The sequence below is a fragment of the Narcine bancroftii genome, chromosome 4, assembly GCF_036971445.1.
Source record: "Narcine bancroftii isolate sNarBan1 chromosome 4, sNarBan1.hap1, whole genome shotgun sequence".
NCBI lineage: Eukaryota > Metazoa > Chordata > Chondrichthyes > Torpediniformes > Narcinidae > Narcine > Narcine bancroftii.
The window spans coordinates 107,885,075-107,904,849 of NC_091472.1; the positions used below are offsets into that span (position 1 = coordinate 107,885,075).

A 19,775-nucleotide genomic window follows, 5' to 3' on the forward strand; every position below is an offset into this window, starting at 1 on the left:
AGTGTTTCAACGTTTTTCTCATATTATGTCCTGTTTAAGTTTAAAAAAAATAGTTATCATGTATTTGATTCATTGGTGAAATTTGAAGATATGTGGCAACCTTTTATGTCTTATTTTCATTTAATGTAAATTTAATGTGATTAGATGCACTCATTCTTCCAGATGAGATATAGTCTTACCTTTGTTTTTTGATTCACTGTATAAATCAAAAGCTACAAAATGTATATAAACCTCAGGATAAGCTGCTCAGATTTTTTTTTTTGGTTATTTGACTTTTGTTTTAATAGAGTGGGTTAGGTATTTATACATATAATATTTTTGATGTCTTTTCTGTCTTCATCCAGGGCAGTTTATACTGTTTATACTGTTTGAAGTTTTATCTTAATTGCACTGTATTTATTATAAAAACCAATAAAAAAGTTGAAAAAGAAAGGCAAATATCATGTCCACTGTACTCCGTTCTGGTCAAAACTGCGTTTCTAGGAGATTCCTTTCCAAGACAGTGACAGTTATTTTAATAAAATATTATTTTTTATTTGGAAGGACAGTACTTTACAATGTTTATGTACAGTACCAGTCTGCAAGGAATATGAGTTAATAATATTATCACAGAGCCGCCTTGCTGAAGGGTTCAGACCTGAAATTTTGTCCATTCTTTTTCACCCACTGATGTATAAACCGCTGAGTTTCTCCAGCAGATTCTTTTTTTAATCACAGAGTACCCAGAGTAGAAGTTGTAGCTTGCTGTTCACATTCCTTCCATTGTTCATTTTCGTTCATCTTCAAGTACTGTACTCACCTTTGGACTCTTCTGCACCTAAAATGTGATAATAATGTTTTATCCCACACTGTCTCCGAACCTACTTATCCCCTAATGCAGGTTTGGAATGTGTTTGGGCCACTTTTAACTGTACCTTCAATCTCTTTGGCAAGTTTCTGTTGCCTCACAGTTAATAGCCCACCTCTCAGATTTTCAGGCACACTTACTGTCTACAATCAAGTCTCAAAATGTCATGTTATTTATTCATTTAATTAGAAGCAAAAATAAAACCATGGCATAGCAAACTTATAAACTGTAGTTTACCAAAGTCTCGTATAAAACTTGGCAAAATGGCTGTTAGTTGATCAAAGATATAAACAGCAAAAGTATGACTGGAAAAAGCTATTATAAATTATGGTAGTTTTGGGTTAATCCACTATTTCAGGCAAGGCAGCAGTGTTGAATTCTTTTGGACAACTTATCCAATAAATTTTTGATTCCACATTTCCTGACAGTGTCCAAATTTACTATTAGCTGGCTGTGGTCAGCCATGAGTGCCTTAGATTCCTAGTTGGTCTTTTGACAGATGGAGTAGCAACACATGATGCTTGGCATTTGAAACCAATCTTCAAGTAAAGAGATTAGCAGTCAGAGGAGGGGATTGCAGTGAAACAAAATAGAAAACGATGGTGCTTACTCCCTTTTCAGGATTAGCAAATGGGGCATTTCTTGAATGTTCACAGGGGAAGATTCAACATACTCCATTCATCTCTGGTTCCATTGCTTCTGTTAACTTCATTCAAATATAAAGAAGTGTATGACAAATGTTGCAAGGACAGGTACTCTGTTACACTAGACTGGTTTTTCTGCAAAAAAGGCCATATACAGATGGGCACAAGCCTTTTTATATGGTTTTCTTTCCCATTTTTACAGCCTGTTCATGACTAATCACATGACCTGTAATCATTTATAATTTGCAGACTTCAGAAAAACATTGAGTTTCGAGAACAGCACGGCCTTGGTTCTCACGTCTTGCAGCTGTGCTACTAAAAGAAAACAATTTATTTCACAGACTCTCATATTTTCCTATAAAAATATTCTTTTTAAACCTTTTCTTGCTGCTGAAATTTATAAAAGAAGCAAATAAAGCAAATCTATACAATCCATGCTATAATTTGGTCCTTGGAGAGGTTTGGTCCTTAAACTGGATCATACAAAAGAGTCACAAGATCAACACAACTAATAAAATAATAGCTAGAATACACAGACCTTGAATGAATGTCATCCACCATCCTTTGAAAGGCCACTGAGATGGTCCTTGGGTGTTATGATTATGGAACCGTTCCCCTATGTTTTGGACATTGCATATTAGATCCCTGATGTGGTTCACCAAATGGGTGATATTCTCATAGGCGTCAGGGATGTAGGTGCAGCATTCCTTCCCTAGCACTGCACATGTACCATCTTTTTATGCCAACAGCAGATCAAGGGCCATCCGATTCTGCAGAGCCAAAGTTTGTGTAACTACTACCTCCACAGTGAGTTCACGGATCTGGGTCTGTATATTTTCTTTGATACTTTCAGTAGTGTTGGCAAGCTGCACTAGGGCACTAGCCATATTAATCAGTTCCCTAGCAGCCTTGGCAACACCATAATTGGGAAAGAGAATCATAGAGAACTGCTCAGTCTCAGAGATGGCTCTTTTTACTCTATCCAGTACCAAAGATGGTCAGTAATATGGTTAAAATGTGTATTGCTGGAGCAAGGTAAGTTAAATAATAATACCCTTGCCAAGAGTATGGCAGCCATGGATATGCTTTCTGTCCATCACAAAGACAGGTACAATTTAAGGTTACTTCCCGTGTAAAGTGGCCAAATTTATTACTTGTTTTGGTACAATGGCCTGCCACGGTCCTATTTCCATTTTCCCTGCACAGATTCCCCTATAGTGTACTTGTTCAGTTTAAAATACAGGGGTGCCTTGGACAGATCATAGTAGGCCTAATTCCAATTGTTAAACAAATGTTTACCATGTAGCCGACCGCTACAAAGAAACACGCACACACAGTGTGGCAGGTTAAGCTCACTCCTGGGCTGGAAAGGCTGGTTTATACTGTTCAAGTTCCCGCCGTTTTTGCTGATTGACTGCGTCATCCATATGAATAACAGTAGCGGGTGGGAACATTCAAGCATATGAATGCCCATCTTCCCCAGCCTGTTTCTGCTGAGTTTGCTGGGCAGCTGGACCAATGCCATTTTAGGGCTGTTGGTCTGATGCTGCCCCAGCTTCTACCCCCGCTGGTTCGTTGTCCTGGGAGTCGCATTAGCGATCTCTGTCTGCGTCTGCTGCCACGCAATGTGCCAGCCTGATCTCTGCAATTGCGGGCCACTACATGACCCCCCACCCTCCAGAACCAGCGTTACAGTCTATAGTATCCATAGGGTCCCCAAAGTCTTTTGTTGTCTGCCTCTGCGTTGAGGTGTTGGTGTCTCCACGGGTTCTGCTGGGTGTGTATGGGCAGGCTTGAGTCTATCTGTAGTGAATATCTTTGGTTTACCACCAATGACCAGCTCAAAGGTGACTCCATTGTTCCAGATGACTTGAAAGGAACCTTCATACGGCTTCTGCAGTGGTGAACGGTGGGGTCCACTGCATACAAACACATACTCTCAGTCCTTGAGTTTGTTGGACTTGGCTTGTCCATGTCTGGAGGGTGGGATCGGAGCCAGGTTACCGACCTTTTTGTGCAGCCTGTCCAGAAAGGTTGTTGTCTCTTCCTGCTGTCCCCTGGCCTGTGGAACAAAATCCCCTGGAACTGTGAGTGGGGCTCCGTAGACAGGTTCAGCAGAGGATGCATGGAAGTCTTCTTTTGGCACTGTTCGGATGCCCAGTAGCGCCCACGGTAGCTCATCCACCCAGTTGGGGCCCTTGAGTCTGGTCATGAGGGTGATCTTGAGGTGCCTGTGGAAATGCTCCACCATGCCGTTGGCTTGCGGGTGGTAAGCCGTTGATTGGAGTAGTTGAGTGCCCCACAGGTTAGCAATGTCAGTCCACAGACTGAAGGTGAACTGTGTGCCTCAGTCAGAAGTGAATTGCTGTAGCAGTCCAGGACAAGAGGAGTGCTTTGGCACAGGACCTGGTGGATGTGTCGGCCAGGGGGATTGCTTCTGGCCACCAGGCAAAGTGGTTGACCACTGTGAACAGGTAGCAGAAACCCTGAGAAACTGGCAAGGGTGAATGTGGTCAAACCTGGCTCGAAAGGCTGTGGGGGGGGGACCTTGGTGTGTCGCTGCATTTTGGCTGTTTGGCACTGCGTACATGCCTTGGCCTACCCCTGGACTTGTTTCTGCAATCCATGCCACACGTACTTGCTGGCCACCAGCTGGACCATAGTCCTGATGGATGGACATACCAGCCTGTGGATTGAGTCAAAAACTCGTCGCCTCCGTGCCACTGGGACAATAGGTCGAACCTGCCCCATGGCCACGTAGCACAGGAGGGTGGTAGTACCTGTGCCAATTGGAACATCCTGAAGCCGAAGGCCTGTGACAGTGGTCCTGTACTGCGGGATCTCATTGTCCTACTGCTGTGCCTCTTCCAGTGTTGCAAAGTCACAGTTGACCAGGGAGTGGATGCTGTGTCTTGACAAGACATCCGCGAACACGTTGTCTTTGCCCGAGATGAGCTTGACTTCGGTGATGTACTCTGAGATGTAAAACAAGTGTCTCTAATGGCGGGCTGACCAGGGATTGGAGATTTTAGCCAGGGCGAAAGTCAGTGGTTTGTGGTCCGTGAAAGCCCTTCCCTCAAGAAAGTACCGGAAGTGGCAGATGACTAAGTACAGTGACAGCAGCTCTCTATCGAAAGCACTGTACTCTAGTTCAGGGGGCCGCAGATGCTTGCTGAAAAAAACTAGTGGGTACCAACTTTCTTCTATCTGCTGCTCCAGGACTCCACCAATTGCTGTTCCTGAGGCATCGACTGTGAGGGCCGTGGGTGCTTCAGGTCTGGTGTGGGTCAGGAGTGCAGCCTTGGCCAGGGCTTCTTTGGTTTCCACAAATGCACGTGCGGATTCGTCGTCCCAGGTCAGGTCCTTCTCCTTGGTGGAAATCAGGATGAGCAGAAGGCGCATCACTCAAACAGCTGCTGGGATAAACCTGCGATAAAAGTTTATCATCCCCATGAACTCCTGCAGACCTTTGGTTGTACTGGTCTTCGGGAAGCTGCGGATGGCCTCTACCTTGTTGGGCAGTGGTGTGGTCCCATCCTTTGTAATTCTGTGACCCAGGAAGTTGATGGTGTTCAGGCCAAACTGGCATTTGGCCAGGTTGATGGTGAGGCCGAACTCCTGCAGACGACTGCAGAGATTTTGGAGGTGCAAAAGGTGTTCCTGTCGGGTTCAACTTGCCACGGGGATATCGTCGAGGTAGACGAAAGTGCCATCCAGGTCTCAGCTCACTGCGTCCATCAGTCACTGGAATGTCTGTGCCGCATTTTTGAACCCGAATGGCATCCTCAGGAACTCGTACAGCCCAAATGGAGTGATCATGGCCGTCTTAGGGCTGTCATCAGAATGCACCACGATCTGGTGATATCCTCACACGAGGTCCACTTTTGAGAATTGTTGCCCCGTGCAGGTTTGCTGCAAAATCCTAGATGTGTGGCATAGGGTAACGGTCCAGGGTAGGGGCTTCGTTGAGCCAGCGATAGTCGCCACATGGTCTCCAGCCCCTAGTTGCTTTAGGCACCGTGTGCAGGGGTGAGGCCCATGGGCTGTCTGACTGTCGAACAACACCCAACTTCTTGAGCTTGCGAAACTCCACCTTGGCCAGTCGGAGCCTCTCCGGGGGAAGTCGTCTCACCCTTGCGTGGAGAGGTGGGCCCTTGGTCAGGATGTGATGTCTGAAGCCATGTCGAGGCATCTCCACTGTGAACTGAGGGGAAAGGATTGCCAGGAATCCTGCTAGCACCTAGGAGAACTCATCCTCCAAGCTGTGGATGGAGTCCAGGTGCATTGCCTTGGTGAGACCACACCTGGAGTATTGTGTGCAGTTTTGGTCACCTTATCTAAGGAAGGATGTTCTTGCAATGGAGGGAGTGCAGAGGCGATTCACCAGGCTGATACCTGGAATGGCAGGAATGACTTATGAGGAAAGATTGCGCAAATTGGGATTGTACTCGCTGGAGTTTTGAAGATTGAGAGGGGATCTCATAGAGACATATAAAATTCTGGCAGGACTGGACAGAATGGATGCAGATGGGATGTTTCCAATGATGGGAAAATCCAGAACCCGGGGCCATGGTTTGAGGATAATAGGCAAACCATTTAGGACCGAGATGAGGAGGAATTTCTTGACCCAGAGGGTGGTGAATCTGTGGAATTCATTGCCACAGAGGGCAGTAGAGGCAGGTTCATTAAATATATTTAAGAAGAAATTAGATATATTTCTTCAGTATAAGGGTATTAAAGGTTACGGAGAGAAGGCGGGGACGGGGTACTGAACTTTAAGATCAGCCATGATCTCGTTGAATGGCGGAGCAGGCTCGAAGGGTCGAATGACCTACTCCTGCTCCTATCTTCTATGTTTCTATGACCTAGCGCCCCTCAGTGTGATGGTCTGGTAGGTCTCGGTGTGGACGAGTCGCTTACCCTTAAGGTCCACTAGGAGGCTGAGGGCTCACATGAAATCCACTCTGAGGAGTGGTTGTTCCACTGCGGCCAACGTGAATTCCCACGAGAAGTGACTGCCCCCAAACTGCAGCTTGGTCTTACGAGTGCTATAGTTCCGCATATTGCTGTTGTTGGCAGCCCTCAACGTGGATCCCGCTAGCCTGTGCCTCGTGTCCAACCCTGTTGCGGGTATCACACTGACCTCTGCTCCTGTATTCACCAGGAAGTGTCTGCTGGACAGGCGGTCCCAGACGTACAGGAGGCTCTCTTGGTGGCCAGCCGTGCTGTTTCCCTGGGATTCACAGGGGGACTGGTATCCACAGGCCTCAGTGCCCCATTTCCAGTGGTAGAAACACCATCTGTCGCTGGACTTGCTCCTGCCTCTCGTCTGCTGTTCCTTGCTTGGGACTGCTCTGGTCTGATTGCGGGACTTCGTTACAAGCCCCACGGTAGCTGAGACTTCTGTTTCTGTTTCCACAGAATGTCTGCTTGTGCTGCAACTTTCTGGGAGTCGGTGAAATCCACATCTGCCTGGAGCAGTTGGATTCTTCAGACCTCTGTTCCAGGAACAGCTGCTTGAACATGATGTCATCTCCCAAGAGGGCCAGCATCTCATTGATGAGTGTCGACGGAGATTTGTCTCCAAGCCCATCCAGGTAGTGGTAGCGTGCTCGTCACTCTCACCGCGAGAGTCCCAACGTCTCGGTTAATAGCTCTTTGAAGGCAGTGTAAGTGCCTTCCAATGGTGGTCTGTGGATAAAGTTGGCCACTCTGTCTGCAGTCTGCGGATCCAGGGTGCTGACCACATGGTAGTACTGGGTGGTCTCTGCTGTGATGCCCCAGATCTGGAACTGAGCCTCCGCCTGGTCGAACCACACACCAGGTCAAACTGTCCAGAAGGTTGGGAGCTTCAGGTCGACTGCACTGACTGCTGCTTTGTTCTCCATCGCTAGGTTTAGATTCCTTCTAAACCATCGGGGTCACCAATTGTAGTCAACCGCTACAAAGAAACTCCTTTATTAGGGGTGGAAAGGCTGCTTTTATACTGTTCAAGTTCCCACCGTTTTTGCTGATTGACTGAGTCAGCCACATGAATAACAATAGCAGACGGGAACATCCATGCATATGAATACCCTTCTACCCCACCTTGTTTCTGCCGAGATAGCTAGGCAGCTTGACCAATGCCATTTCAGGGCTGTTGGTCTAATGCTGTCCCTGCTTCTACCCCCGCCGGTTCATTGTCCTGGGCATCGCTTTAGCAATCTCTGTCCGCGTCTGCTGCTGCGCGATGTGCTGGCCCGATCTCCGCAATTGTGGGCCACCACAAGCAGGCAATTAGAGTGGCATTTCTAGGTCTGAGGTTCTGTCTGATTAAGTGGCATTGCTAACATGGGGACTCCCTGACCACTGGGGTGGTAATTGGATGTAGGCCCAACAATGAGATACGTTCATAGTTTCAACATACATCAGGGACATACATAGGTAAGTGTTGTCATGCCATTCTCATTTAGACCTTAAGGATTGTGAACCTGCCTGGAGATTTAATTCAACACATTTTTCTTTACCTTATGTTCCATCAACAGGACAGTCAGAAAAATGACAAGCGCACCTAAAAGATAATGAGCATTTGCTTCAGCCATTCACTTGTATAGTCCTTTAATCCCTTAGGCTTTTTTATCCATTTCTGCTCTTGGCAAAGTCATGTTGTTCGTCTGTGGAACCAATCCTTTTACAGTCTGTGTGATGAATCCTACGAGGCTGTCCTACCTTTATGGTGGTCAGAGTTGTTAGTAGCACTTGAAAGGAGCCCTTCCTCCATGGTTCCAGCTTTTTCTCACCCCATTTCTTGATCAGGACATAGTCTCCTGGATCAAACAAGAGTTGACCCTCTTCCCTCTCTTTTGGTTCCTCACAATAGGCGTGGCATACCTGCAAATGTAAAACTTGAAATAATTGTTTCTTTGACATACTGAATTAATTCTCTCAGAGACAGCAAATCACATGCTGTGATTTTCTGGGACTTTGCTCCCCAGCGTGTCTGCAGAGATCATCCGTAGATTATCTCTACAGATCATAAGCCATGGACTGGTTGAGGAGTGACCTGTATTTCAAATAATGCCAGGGGTAGGAGGCATCTTTATCCAGTTTAGTTCAGTTTCCACTGTTAATTTTGCAAGTTTATTTTTCAACATTCTATTGGCCCGCACCACAATTCTTACCTGCTGTGGACGATGGGACCAATAGAATTGTTGCCGAATATCCAATTGATTACACGGTTCCTCATTTATTTTAGCCATAAAATGAGGACCATTGTCTGAACTTATTTCCTCGGGCAGACCAAACCAGGGTATAATTTCCCATAACAGTACATTTACCACAATTAGAGCTGTATTGTCAATGGTGGGTATTGCCTCTGTCCAGCGACTAAGAACATCTACTATTGCTAAAAATTGTTTAAACTATGTACACATGGTAACTCAATAAAATCAAGGTATAAGCACAAAAAAATGGTACATTTGCCAAGGCATTTGTCCTGGGGTACGATATCCCTTTGGTGGCGTTATGTTTTTTTACATATCAGTAGTGCCTTCAGAAGAGTAGTTAGTCTTTTGACAGATGGAGTAGCAACACATGATGCTTGGCATTTGACACCAATCTTCAAGTAAAGAGATTAGCAGTCAGAGGAAGGGGTTTCAGTTAAACAAAATAGAAAACGATGGTGCTTACTCCCTTTTCAGGATTAGCAAATGGGGCATTTCTTGGGTGCTCACAGGGGAAGATTCAACATACTTCAGTCTCCTCTGCACTTTATTGCTTCCACAAGTGGACTTGAAGCTTAGCACTTGAGCCTAAAAATAAGTATGATGTCCACTGGTGATAGTTCCCCCACTGGCCCTCCCCGAATCTGCTTTACTCTTGACACTGAGCTGATTGTGAATTAAAAAGCTGACCCAGCTAGACTCGCCTTGCACCCAAACCTCTTCCAGAAAAGAGTGTATTCTGAAGCTCAGGCAACAATAATCAAATACCAGTTAAGCCTGAAGTATAGTTGAGGGATTTTGGTTTGAAGCAGAGGCTTTGGTGAAAAAAAAATGCATTTATAACTCTTTGTGTGATGCCTCATTATGTGTGGGCCTGATTCATTCAGTAATTGGTTTGCAGTTGTTTACATGAGTATTAAGGCCTTCTATTCAGAAGCTTTTGTGTGATACATTGTCCAAATGTAGCATGTTATGAATGCAGAATGAGAAATGGGACCGTGTCCTATTGGCTAAACACAGTACTGAGTTGAATAGAGAAAGTAAGACACTAGGTTCTGCTTTGCATAGCAATGAAACTAATAAATGCAACTTATAAAATAAATAAATATATATGCCGCATTTAAATGTGCTCAGTTATTTATTCTTATGAAGATAGGAAGGAAATGGAGTTCTCTCATACTTCTCAACCACATCTTATTGCTGAAGTGTTAGTAGAATTTGATGTTTATTGTATTACAAGACAAGGAGAAGCACATGGATTGCAACACTTTATAATTGAGGATTCATTCATTGTACATCTTTTGCAGCTATTGAGGTTTCTTTTTTTTTTCAAATTTTATTTATAAGATTTTTTTAAAAACAAAATACAATCAAATAACAGCAAGAAAATTTTAGATACATAAAGAAAAACCCTCCCCACCCTCCAAGCCCTTCAGCCCTTAAGGGGAGCCAAATACAAAAACAAAACAAAATATATAGAATATTTCAAAGTTTTTTCAAATTCATATAGTCCAAATAAGAAGACCACATATTAACAAAGAAGGAATAATTATCATGCAAGTTACATGTAATTTTTTCCAACAGAATACAAGCTCTTAATTCATTATGCCATTGTGCTATATTAATCTCCACATTATCCTTCCAAGTACTAGCTACACATTTTCATGCTACAGATAACGATAAACGTACAAATGCAATTTGAAATTTATCCAACCCCAATCCCTTCAAAGAAACCATATAGCCCAACAAAAAGAATCAATGGGTCTAGTGGTAGTTTAATCTTAAATAATTTTTTCAAGACCAATCTAATTCCTTTCCAAAATGGTTGTACTTTAACACAAGATCAAACAGCATGTAAAAAAGTTCCAGTACATAGTCCATATCGAAAACAAGAGTCCAAATTGCTAAACCCATATTTTTTCAATTTCTCTGGAGTCAAATATAACTGATGTAAAAAATTATAATTAACCATTCCATATCTTACATTCGTCAATTTAGTTACACTGTCATGGCACATAACCTCCCAATTGTCTTCAGGAAAAATATAAGTTAAATCACTTTCCCATTTAAGCCTAGATTTCTCCCATTCCGGTTTATCCATACTGTCTTGTAACAATTGATTCATATCCAAAATATCTTTGGTATAGAGGAAATCAAAGACTCAAATTTTGTCAACATAGGTAAATTCATCTCTTTACCATAATTCTCTTTTTATCAAAGCTCTAAACTGATAGTACACAAATAAAGAATTTACAGATATATCAAATTTCTCCCTCAATTGATTAAAGGAAAGAAACTGTCCTTCTTCAAAACAATCCTGAACTATCTCAATACCCTTAAAATTCCATCTTCTTAAATGATTATTAAACATTGAAAAGGGAATAAGTTGATGATGGTATAACGGAGTTTGAATTGATAGTTTACCCTTTGGCCCTAAAACCATATTTCTTTTAACCCGTATCTTTAACAAGTGTTTTAATACCGGCATATTACATTCTCGCAATAAATTCATATTCCATTTAAATATAAACTGATGTACCTCAACTTCAGAAATACAAGCCATTTCCACCTTCACCCATATCCATCAATCTACTAACAAATTTCAACTGAGCTGCTTCATAATAATTTTGAAAATGAGGTAATTGAAGACCACCCAATGCATATTTCCATGTAAGTTTATGTAAAGCTACTCATGCTAATTTCCCCTTCCATAAAAATTTCCATACCGCTCTATTCAAATCCTGAAAGAAACTCTTCGAAAGTAAACAAGGTATCGACTGAAACAAATATTGGATTTGAGAAAATATATTCATTTTAATACAATTTACTCGACCAGTTTACATTAACGGAAGATCTTTCCATTTAATCAAATCCATTTTCATCCTTTTTAATAAAGGAACATAATTTAATTTATATAAAGATTGGTAATCTGCATTTACTATTACTCCCAAATATTTAATTCTATTTGACCATTTCAATTTTATAATATTTTTATATTCTGAATAGTCTCCTTCCCCAACTGGTAATATTTCACTCTTATCCCAATTTACCTTATATCCAGATAACTCCCCAAATTTCAGCAAGCAATCTTGCAAATATTTCAAAGACTGGTCCGGTTCTGTCCAATAGACCAACACATCATCTGCAAATAAACTAATCTTATATTCATCATCTGCAATTCTCATCCCTTTAATCTTATCATTCTATCGTATTGTGTGAGCTAACGGTTCAATAGCCAATGCAAACAAGGCTGGTGATAATGGACAACCTTGCTGAATCATCCACATTAATTTAAATGGTAAAGAAGTTTGACCATTTGTCACCACCCTAGCAATTGGGTTTTTATATAAAGCTTTAACCCAACCAATAAAATAAGGGCCAAAATTAAACTTTTATAACACCTTAAATAGAAAATTACATTCAACCCTATCAAAAGCTTTTTCTGCATCCAGTGCAAACACCATTGGGTTGGGTTGCTGTCTAAATGCATTGACCAATATAATCAATCCAAGAATGTTATCAGATGCATTTCTATTCTTAATGAAACTTGTTTGATCTACATGTATCAACTAAGATAAATATTTAGCAAGTCTATTAGCTAATACTTTCGCCATAATTTTATAATCTACATTTAGTAAAGAAATAGGCCTATACGAAGATACTTTCAATGGATCCCTATCTTTCTTTAAAATCACATTAATTATAGCACTCGAACACCTGATCCTCAGTTATTTGCTGTAGAACATCTCCAAATACCGAGGATAAATCTTCATAAAATACTTTATAAAATTCAGCTGAAAATCCATCATCCCCTGGTGACTTCCCATTCGGCATCTCTTGTATAGCTTCTTTAATCTCAAAATCTGTAAATGGAACTTCTAATTCCCTAACATCCTCCTCCCCTAAAACAGGTAAATTTAATTTAGATAAATAAGAATAAATAGAACCAGCTTCCTGCTTTCCCTCAGAAGTATATAATTGTTGATAAAATGAATAAAACTGTTCATTAATTTCCTGAGGTTTATAGCTAACTATTGAATTCTTTTTTAACAGCATTAATAATTTGCGATGTCTCTTCTGTTTCTAATTGCCATGCTAACACTTTATGAGCCCTCTCACCTAATTCATAATAACGTTGCTTAGATCAATTGATTAAACACTCATACTTATAGGTTTGTAGTGTATTATAATGTAGTTTCAGCGAAGCTGAAACTGCCTTTTTATCTTCTGTGACATCTTTCTGAAATTCCTTTTCCAACTCAGTAATTTGTTTCTCCAATGTTAAGCTTTCCGCCACAAATTTTTAAAAATTTTTCGTAGTGTAACTAATAATTTCCCCATACAAATATGCTTTCAAAGCGTTCCATAATACAAAAGTACTACTTACTGTATTAATATTCTCAGCCAGAAATAAAGCAATCTGTTCCTTAACAAAAGTAACAAATTCTGGTTTCTTTAATAGCATTGGATTAAGCCGTCATCTATAAGACAATTGCACCACTTCTGGACTTGCACAAGAGAGAAAAACAATATAGAATGATCCGATTTAACCCGGCTTTTATATTTGGCTTGGAATACTCTACCTTGTAAATGTGCCGATACCAAAAAAAATCTATTCTAGAAAATGAATCATGTCTAAATGAATGAAAGGAGAAATCTTTCTCTGTAGGATTTACTCTCCTCCAAATATCAATTAAATTCAAATCTTTCATCAAGGCCCCTATTTGTATAGCCGTCTTTGATTTCTTTATACTTTTCGGAGACCTGTCCAACAAAGGGTCTAAAACATAGTTAAAATCTCCCCCAACCAAAATATTTTCCTTGGCTTGATTTAACAAGAAAAAAGCCTCCGACATAAACCTTTCATCATCCACATTAATTGCGTAGATATTTAACAAACTCCATGATTCAGCAAAAATTTTACAATTCAACCTCAAAACCCTCCCTGCATTACCTTCAAAGGATTCTAATTCAAACAGTAATTTCTTATAAATTAAGATCGCTACACCTCTCACCTTGGAATTGAAAGAACAAGAAAATACATGACCAACCCAATCTCTCTTCAATTTCATATGTTCTTTTTCAGTCAAATGTGTCTCTTGCAAAAAAGCAATATCAACTTTCTTTTTTTTAATACAAGCCAATACCCATTTATGCTTAATAAGATTATTCAATTCCTGGACATTAAAAGTTGCAAGTTCAAATTAGACATTTCAGTAAAAATTCTACTATAAAATATTACTCCCCTTTCTAATTCCCTAAATATTCTAAACCCTCCCCCTATATAAAAATACCACAAAAGCAAAAAAAAAACTTCCCCTCAGTAAACTACTAAAAAGTAGTAACTCCCTAAAAATCTGGGTGTGGTAAAACCCACTAGTGGCAGACGACTATCAGGTCTCAGTGTCATCTACCCCCCCGCCCCAATCAGACTTTCACAAAGTAATTATTCAGACATATTCAACCCAGTGATTCCAATCCCAATGATTGTTCCAGGTCTTCAATATCAAGAAAGCTTAGCGTCAATTCAACCTTCTTTCCATTCTTTCCGTGTTTCCCATTTTTTCCATTCCCATTTCCATTTACCCTCCTTTTAGGTGGCGACAATGGCGACCAACCATTTCCTCACAGATCTGGCAACAAATTAGCAAAAATTAATGCATCATGGTCATTTTCAAAAAATTGAGACTGAAAGTTTCCATAAAAAACTTTAAGTACAGCCGGGTAATGAAAGGAAAACTTGTAACATTTTCGCCACAACACTTTTTTAGCTGAATTAAATTCTCGGCGCCTTCTAATAATTTCTTGACTCAAATCTGCAGAGAAAAACACTCTGTTATTTTGAACCAATATTGGAGTCTGATTTTGCCGTGCCTTCTGCACCATGACTCGTAATATCATTTCTCTATCTTGATATTTCAAACAACGAATCAGAACTGCCCTCGGTGATTGACCTGGAAACGGTTTTTTCCTCAATGCTCCAGAAAAGATTCCTTTCCCAGTACCTCAGGGATCCATTTCTTAAAATTTTTTACTGGATCTGAACCTTCCATATCTTCTGGAAGACCTACTATTTTTACATTACTTCTTCGACCTTGATTCTCTAATGAATCAATCTTCTTCAATAATTCCTTCTTCTGAATCCCCCAGTCCATGAGAGTCCTCCACTTTTTCTCTATTACACCCTACTTGATTCTTACATTCAAAAAAAGCTTCTTCAATTTTTTTTAAATTATCCTGTACAGTATCTACTGTTTTTATACATCTACTAACATCACTTTTAACTACAGTCATATCTTTCTTCATAGAAGTAATTTCTTCACACATATTATTCATTTTAGTTTTCACTTACATCAATCCTTGGTTTATCTAAGTAGACATCTGCATTGACATGTTTTCCATTTGATGAGCAATCCCTTCCAATATTGTAAACACAGAATCCAGTTCAGGTTCCATCAATTCCCCTTAAAGCCTACCTTCTCTGGTCTCAGTCCCCTTTTCTTCCTGTGTTAATTCCAGTAACATTGAGCTCTCTTCCTCCCCTAATGCCACGGCTCCTCTTCCGGTGCGGTTGCAGGTCTGGACACCCGTTGACAGCGTGCCGACCTCGTTAGTCCGCCATCTTTTGGGCTCCCCCACAGCCTACACCTTTTCAAATAACTCACGGACCTGCGACGCAGGTCATGGGCGCGCGAGTCAGGGTCGGCCGAGCTCATCACTGAACCAGCGCCATCTTACGAATGCGCGATTGCGCCGGTGTAATACTTAGCAGAGCAGGAGTCCTCTGAGGCTTGAGAGCTCCAATCGACGACTCCATGGCTTCAGCTTGGTAGGTCGGCCTCAATTCTTCAACACTTTTATAAGGTAATTTCTTTTGCAATTGAGCTTTTGATTTCTTCACGTTTGTCGCCATTTCAATCCTCCACTATTGCAAAGTCTGTAAATACTATTTTTAAACATTTTTACAAGTTTTAAAATCGGGTATTTATGTGTAACTGGGGGAAGGTGGAACTACACGTCTTCCCTCTATGCTATCTTGCCACGCCCCCCGCCCCCCCCCCCCCCATTGTAGTTTCTAAAGGAAAATCATTTTGTGGTTGAGTGGGGATGAAAAGCATAATGTACGAAGGAGTGAGTCTTAATAATCAGCTGCACTCCATGTAAAGACTACTTGTTCCCTTTTGTTCGGAGGTTCATGCCACTTCTTCCTCTTCACTAAGAATCATTGTTCCATTTAACCAAAGGAATTTTAAACAGTCTTTTTTTGCTGATGTATTTTACTGTGAATATTTTCCAAATTATTTGATATCAATCCTTGACTTCATCACATTCTTAGAGTTAGGCACTTTTAATTTACAAAGAGACTGAGTTTTGCATTGATTTGTGCAAATCCAAACTATGCAGAAGCATAGTGAAATCTCCTGTAGCAGGAGCAGGTGTACATTGCAGCAGTAAGAGCTTGCAGCCAGTGGAGGTCACTGTCATTCTAAATACTGTTCCTTCTGCACTTGCTTAATCACAGATGTACTTGTTCAAGAAATGAATTCAAAAACACGATGGTGGAAAAAATTGTCACTTCTAATTTATTTCAGTGTATTCATAAATAAACATGTACAGTTCCAGGAGTATCTGATAGATTATAACAATATATAAAGCATTTGGTATTAATTTCATGAAGATTTTGTTTTGCAATCTTGGTATATTTTTATTCTTAAATCTTGGTCTACTTTGCTTTGCGATTTTGGTATATTTAAATGTGGTTACATTTTCAAACATATTCATAGCAGTAGCTGTCAGCTTCCAGATGAGGCAGTATGCATCATAGACTGTGAAAATGTGGATGGCCAGATTATGAGTTGCAGGAGCATGTGGTTTATGTTCTAGAGCAATAATTCAGAATGGTGGACTGTTAATCCAGAGTGTATGAAGTCAAACCTTAACATTACTGTTTGAAATATAATGTACCAAGTGTAATACTCTTTAGTGAAGTTATTCTATGGGTCTTCCCTCCTGTGATCAATGTTTGACTTCGATCCCTATTAGTAATGGTTGAAAATCTACCTACTTCCTGAAGTCCCAGTCACTTGAATCCAGGATAACATGAGATATGTAATAAATTCCAGTCTTGCCAGCAGCTGCCATTGGGCCAAAGAGTCAGAGAGGTATTGTGTTCTTTCGAAGAGGCCATGATCACATTCTTGAATGCCTTCCCCCCTCCCCTGCGACAAAACTGAGAATATGCCTATTAGGGGGGTATTGTGTCGGGCATTCTCAATGAACCAGCTAAGTGTAATTCGAGCCTGTGTTTGGGATATTGGACAAAGAGAGGATAACAATGCTGGATTCGGAGGATTCAGAGGAGACTGAGTTGGTTAGATCTCTGATGCCCTTAGGTCTCAGCAGCTTTATGGGAGGACAGGGAGGTTTTGTACCGGCAGTGTAGGGATTTAGTTATAAAAACCAATTTCCTCAGTTGACCAAAGGCTGTTCTTGCTGCATTGAAGGCACAAGTGAATTTCATCACCAAATCTACCTTCGCAGCTCTTAAAAAACGAAAAGTGCTCCATATTTTCCAGTATCTCACTCTGCATATTTATTGACAAATGACACCACAGGGATAAGTTGGTAGAGCACTTTTATCTCTTGAAAGTAGAGTGTATGGCCATACTTACACGTGCTTCATGAATGAGTCACCAAACTCACACAAACACAAGCAATGTCTGCATAATATAGCTCAGCTATTGAAGTTAGGATGATCTTGTCTATGTGGCACGATCAATTACCACTCACAAACACGAAGCAAAAGTCAAATTAGACATGCCTCTACATGCTGCTGGCTCGTGTCCAAGGCAGGTATGAGGGAGGAGACTAGGGCTCTCAGCCTTTATTAGGGGATCTTATAGGGAGGAACTACAGGTACAGAAGGTGGGCCAGCCTGTCCAGTCCAGTGAGGTCATGCCCGGATATGCCCGCAGTATTGTGTTCCACCACATTCACCCCTTCTTTTTTTGAATGAAGTCCAGCGGGATGATGCGGAGCAATGTCCATCGGCATGAGTCTTGTCGTCCACACAGTTCAAAGCTTCAGCCGCTCTGGTAGTTTTATTCGGCGCTGAGATCTCTGAAGTACTGCAGGGTGCATCATTGGTTCCAGCGGAACAGTGACTTGTTCGATCAGCTGTGCGTTGGAGGGCTGAATAGTGTCTGCATCTACCGGCTCCGTAGGTGGTGGAGAATTTGTTTGTATCAGTGGTGGGGAACATTCAGGAGGGGCTGTGTTGGAGGTGGGATCCCTATTTTGCCTGTCAGGGTGATCTGGGGCCAACAGGTCGCTGCCTGGGGGTAGCGGGTGCACCTCGTGTGCTGGGGCCCCCACTCGCGCCAGGTCCCAGATAGACACTGTATCATTTTGTCCATCTGGGTACCTTACCAGCACATACTGAGGGTTCACATGCTGGAGGTGCACTTCCTCAACCAGTGCATCTGCCTTGCGTGTTCTAACATGCTTCTGAAGAAGCACCAGCCCCGGGGTCATCAGCCAGACTGGCAGTGTGGTTCCTGATGCCAACCTCCTTGGGAAGGAGAACAACTTTTCATGTGGTGTTGCGTTAGTTGCCATGCATAATAAGGACCTGGTGGCAAGCAGCACTTCTGGAAGGACCTCTCCACTGGAATACCGGCATCCCTTTTGACTTGACAGCCAAAAAGACTGCCTTCCAAATCGTACCATTTTCCCTCTCCACCTGCCTGTTCCCACGGGGGTTGTAGCTGGTGGTTCTGCTCGTAGCTATGGCCTTGGAAAGGAAGTATTGCTGCAAATCCTCACTCATGAAGGTGGATCCCCAGTTGCTATGAACATAATTTGGATACCCAGAGTGAATACTGTGCGGAGTGCTTTAATGACCAAGGATGTGGTCATGTTGGGGCAGGGGATTGCAAATGGGAAACATGACTACTCATCCATGATGTTTAGGAAGTAGATGTTCTGATTCGTGGATGGGAGGGACCCCTTGAAGTCCATGGTGGGACATTCAAAAGGTCGAATGACCTTGACAAGTTGGGCTCGGTCTGATCTGTAAAGTTGCAGCTTGCATTCCGCACAGACCAGGGAATTGCGAGTCAGCTCCCTGACTTCTTCCACTGACTAGGGGAGGTTATGGGCCCTCACAAAATGATAGAGCCTTGTGACCCTGGAGTGGCAAAGGCATGGAGGTGGTTAACTTGCACCATGGTGCAGGTTCCCCTGCGCAGGGCATCAGGTGGCTCATTGAGCTTGCCCGGTCGGTATAAGATCTCATAATTGTAGGTGGACAGCTCAATTCTCCACCTCATGATCTTTTTAATTTTAACCCGCCATTTATTGTTAAACATAAAAGCAACAAGTCTCTGGTCTGTCAGCAGGTTGAATGGTCTGCTGGCCAAGTAGTGCCTCCAGTGGCACATGGCCTCCACTATAGCTTGTGCCTCCTTCTCAATGGCGGAGTGCATGCGTTCGGAGCCTTGGAGGGTGTGGGGGAAAAATGCCACTAGCATAGTTGGGGATCCATTGGGCATAATATGAGAAGAGCCTTTTTAAAGCTTTGGGGTTCTGCGGCAGAGGTCATTCCAGAAGGGACCGCATGCACTCAGTGTCAGGGGCAATGACGCCATGCTCCCCCACATACCCCAGGATTGACAGCCACTTGGTGCTAAACACACATTTTTTCTTATTATACATGAGATTGAGGGCCTTTTCAGTGGCCAGGAACCTCCTGAGGCCTAATGGGACCCTTAGGAAATGGTAGAGTCAGCCATTGGCCTCACATACCAGGTAAGGCTGGACTTTTGGGCAAATTGGGATTTGATGGTATGCCGATTTGAGGTCTATAGTAGAGAAGACCCTATACTTGGCCATCTCATTCACCATATCAGCTAAGCAGGACAAAGGGTAGGCGTCCAGTAAGGGGAACCGGTTGATGGTCTGACTGTAGTCTATCATCATCCAGTGCATCTCTCCACTCTTCACCATCACTACTTGTGCCCTCGAGGGACTGTTACTTGGTTCTATTATGCCCTCCCCCAGCAGCCGCTCCATTTTCATCTT

General features: G+C 42.2%; 1 protein-coding gene and 1 long non-coding RNA gene across 8 annotated transcripts in view; one reads left to right on the forward strand and one right to left on the reverse strand.

Annotated features, from left to right (window-relative positions):
- kiz (kizuna centrosomal protein) overlaps window positions 1–19,775 on the forward strand; it is a 233,821-nt gene that overhangs the window by 185,988 nt on the left and 28,058 nt on the right. The window lies entirely within an intron of this gene.
- LOC138760972 (uncharacterized) overlaps window positions 1–19,775 on the reverse strand; it is a 108,249-nt gene that overhangs the window by 42,863 nt on the left and 45,611 nt on the right. The window contains exons 4-5 of one of the 2 annotated variants that reach the window (XR_011356009.1): window positions 8,200–8,361; window positions 599–817 (exon numbers count right to left, since the gene is read on the reverse strand). This is a non-coding gene — a long non-coding RNA (uncharacterized lncRNA). Of the gene's footprint in view, window positions 1–598; window positions 818–8,199; window positions 8,362–19,775 lie in introns of those variants that run through there. The other variant, XR_011356010.1, reaches the window with a different exon arrangement.